Below are 3861 nucleotides of genomic sequence, written 5' to 3'. Positions count from 1 at the left end.
CGTCCGGTTCTTTCATCCAACGGGTCCCACAACTCGATTATGAGTCTAGAGGATACTAAGTCAAACTTAGTGGTTGTTCGAATAAAACGCAGCTTCAAATGTAAGTATTCTAAAAACCTTATTTTTTGGTTTAGTCTCGTTAACTAAGCCCAATTAGGGTAGAATTTCGATTCTTTTTCTGTTGTGCATGTCTTAGTTCTATCAGTAACTCCTTTCAGGGTGATAGCTCTCATCAGCAGACTTTCCATTGCTGGTTTCTTCCTTAGTCATCATTGTATTGTTGTTTTCCACAATAGATAGGGTGAGTTGCAGTTTTACATGAAATGCACTGCTCAACCCACACTCTTTTCTCACTAGTTCCTTATTCTCAATCTTCAACGCAAATTTCATCATCTGGGCCAACCCAATCGGTTCCACGGTTTCCACTTCCATTTTTATTCATGGGCTAAGCCCAATCATCAAAGTCTCCTCTAACACTACCGTTTGAAGAAATGCTACCAGAGCTAAATATCGATCAAATCGGTTGCGGTATTCTTCTACATTCATTTCTGTTTGATTGAGAAAAATCTTCCAACCAAAGTTCCTTCTCGAATTGATCGAAACTGTACAAGCATTCGTTCTTTCAGGTCAGCCCAATTCTTAAAAACTTCCAACTCTTCTTGTGCTTGGTACCAATCCAATGCCAGATCATCAAAACTAATAACGCCTGTGGTTAATTTCTCTGAATCGGTAAGATCATGTATCTTAAAGAAGCGATAGGCTCTAAATGTGAGACCCATTTCTAATTTGAGTAATGAAGTAAAATTGGCTAGGTATTAAGAATTTGGCGTTTGAATAAATCAACGAAAAGGATTAAGCGATAAAAAAATTTATGGTTAAGTATACGTTATTGCGATTCAGTGGGTAGTTCGCGAAGGAAGTTGTGCGACCCATTTCTAATTTGAGTAAGGAAGTAAAATTCGGCTAAGAATTAAGAAGTTGGTGTTCAAATAAATCCATGGAAAGATTAAGTGATAAGATCTTTTACGGTTAAGTATACTTTTTTGCGATAAGTGGGTAGTTCGCGAAAGAAGTTGTGCGATAATGTAACACCCGAACTCTAAGGTAATTAATTTAATCGGACCATTCGATATTTTTACTCTTAATTTTTGTTCGACGTCATTTTGTTGTTTTGTCTTAAAAAAAAAAGTGTTGGAAAAGTCTTTCATAATAATAATATATTATTATTATTATTATTAATTAGCATAAAAAAAAGGAAAAGAAAAAGAAATTAAAATATCTTTTTCCTCTCTCCCCTCTCTCACGCGTGCGACACCCTCTCTCCATCTTTTTCTTCTTCTCTTTCCTGTACCCTAACCCAGCCGACCATCATCTTCTCCCCTTCCCTTGCCGTTCAGATCCATGGCCTCCGCCCACCGCCGCGTGACCCTCTGCCCAGCCCCGCCGCGTGACCTCTGTCTCCGTCGAAGCCAAGTCCAGCCGTCGTCCATTCCTTTCCTCTCTTCTTCTCCGTTCGTGAAGCCCAGTCGCCGCGTCAGATCGTCGATCGATTTTGAGGCAGCGCGCACGCCTCCTTCTAGCCGCGCGTTTCCTCTTCTTCCAGCAACGTGTTTTTTCTTCTAACCGCGATTCACAAACCGACGTACACTCTAATCTGTTTGCACGATGGTTTTTGTTTAGAATCGATTGCCGCTGCCCCTATTTTTACTGAGATCCGTCGAAGTATTGTTGGTAAGATTGAAGTTATGAAATTGTAGTCGTTTTCAAAACAATTTAAGTATGGGTTGTGATGTTTTCAAGGTGTTCAAACGTTACGGATGGGTTAATTGACTAATTTGATAAATTATTCTTGAAGGTGTGAAAGGTAACCTTGGATCACTTAAATTCACAACCAATTTGTGAATTTTGATTTCGATTTCGTTTGCCCTTATTTGGATTGTTTCGTGGACGATAGTTGATTAAGGGAGCTTCCCTAACTTTGAGGTAAGGGACTTTCTACTGGACTCACCTAAAGTTTTTGAGTTGTGTTGGACTGTATGGATGATGATTAAGATGTACACGTTTGGTTGCAGACTAAATGTTTAGTGTATGTTGTATTTGACTGGAAACATATATATAAATACATTGATGTGTGAATTGATGTGGATTGCCGAAAGTATACATGTGAATGACTGAAATTATGCTTATGTGTACATGATGATATTAATAGATTGTGCTGTATAAAGATTTGGATGTGAACTAGTGAATTTGTTTCGGTTGAATGTGGATTATACTGAACTGTGGTTTGCGCTGGTAAAAATGAGGGGTGTTGTGACTTTGTTGTTTACTTGACAGATGTATTAAAATGTTATCAACGACCTTCGAACTTAAGTGAGATAGGTTGACTGTTAGAATGTTGAGTGAAAGAACTTTATATTTTGAAGTAACTGAAAGATGTCATAAATTACCGTAAAGATGGTTAGAATGGATTGAGGGGAAAAATTGTTAGTTTTATTGGGATGTATGCCTTGTAGGTGTCCTACGGGATCACCAATTTTTATGCGACCTTCGGAGCATTAGACTGATATGTGTTTCTGCAGAACACTAGACTGAAATGTACGTCCCTCGGGGCGTTAGACTGAAATGTGCATCCTACGGGATCACAAGACTGCGACTGTACAGGGTGTCCCAATAGAATGTTAACAATTTATTTTCCCCTGACGGGACCAGTAGAGGGTCTCTTACTGGGTATTTTTATACTCACCCTCCTTATGTTTAATTTTTCAGGCAAAGGTAATAAAGGCAGCAAACCGGCGAGGGGCAGGAAGGAAGCGTGACCGCCACAGGGGACACTTTAAAATTTTGCTTCCGCTTAGTGATTTATAGTATTATTTGTATTCGAACGTGAGACTGTTTAGAAAATTTTGAAGTTTTAAAGTATTCAAAGATTTGAAACTTTTTAGTTTTAAATTTTCATGTGAATTTTAGTAATTTAAAACTGGGGCCCAAACAAACAAAATAAATTTTGTTCTTTTGAGGTTTTAAATTTTAATTAACCAAGGTCTTTTGTCAAAAGTTAATGACCTCGACTTAGGTAAAAAGTTGGGTCGTTACAGATAAGAAGCGAAAAAGTCTTTGCGTAAGTTAAGAAATGAAAGTTTTGAGTGTTAGACTAGGAGTTTTGGGTGGTCTTCGCGAGAAGAACCAAGTGTTTCGTGGAGAAGAAGTCTACGAGGAAGCCTTGGAGTTTAAGTTCGTGATAAGAGTTTTATGCGAGTAAAAGTTGGTTAGTTCAGGTGGAACGTTTCTTATAATAAAAATATAATCAAGCGATAAGGTTATTCACGAGAAATGTTAAGTGGTTGAATTTATTCACGGTTTGGGTTAGGCGGGGAGCAAGGTTTGTAAAGAAAATGTCAAATCTGATTTGACATGGGTTAACATGTAAGATTAAGGATTTGAGCATGACTAGGTTAAATATTAAGGATTTGCATGACTAAGTTAGTATAAGGGATCTATAAAATAGGAGAATTTAGGTAACTAAGGAGGGGATGACGAGAGTTTTGTTGAAATGTTAAAGTGTTGTTGGTTTAGCCACGCGAAAAGATGGTTGTGAGAAGGACTTCTTTAGTGAAGTTTGGTGAGTGCTTTTCAGTCAAAAGAATTTATGTTAAGAAACTTTATTACGATTTCTCTTTACTGATTTGAAAGAAGAATTCAGATGAGAATGTTTCAGAAAGATTTCTACGAAAAGTTATGTTTTCAAGCATTATTTATAATATTAAAGCTTGATTTGATGACTATGATTTCAATACTATGTTTCTTTGAGATGATGCTAACTTTTGTGTGCACATAAAGAGTGAAGGCCACCATGGAGTGTAC

The 3861-nt window shown here is 37.5% G+C and overlaps 1 long non-coding RNA gene across 2 annotated transcripts; it reads left to right on the top strand.

Annotated features, from left to right (window-relative positions):
• Positions 1 to 1293: 1293 nt before the first annotated feature.
• On the top strand, positions 1294 to 2949 carry LOC116405451. Of its 2 annotated transcripts, none has more exons than XR_004218581.1 (2): positions 1294 to 1731; positions 2767 to 2949. It is a non-coding gene; the product is annotated as an uncharacterized LOC116405451 (long non-coding RNA). The 2 variants fall into 2 exon arrangements; XR_004218582.1 differs by lacking the exon at positions 1294 to 1731 and adding an exon at positions 1917 to 1983.
• Positions 2950 to 3861: the final 912 nt, after the last annotated feature.

The sequence above is a fragment of the Cucumis sativus genome, unplaced genomic scaffold, assembly GCF_000004075.3.
Source record: "Cucumis sativus cultivar 9930 unplaced genomic scaffold, Cucumber_9930_V3 scaffold106, whole genome shotgun sequence".
Taxonomy (NCBI): domain Eukaryota; kingdom Viridiplantae; phylum Streptophyta; class Magnoliopsida; order Cucurbitales; family Cucurbitaceae; genus Cucumis; species Cucumis sativus.
The sequence above is the reverse complement of the archived record's forward strand: the minus strand, read 5'-3'. Positions and strand labels throughout refer to the sequence as shown.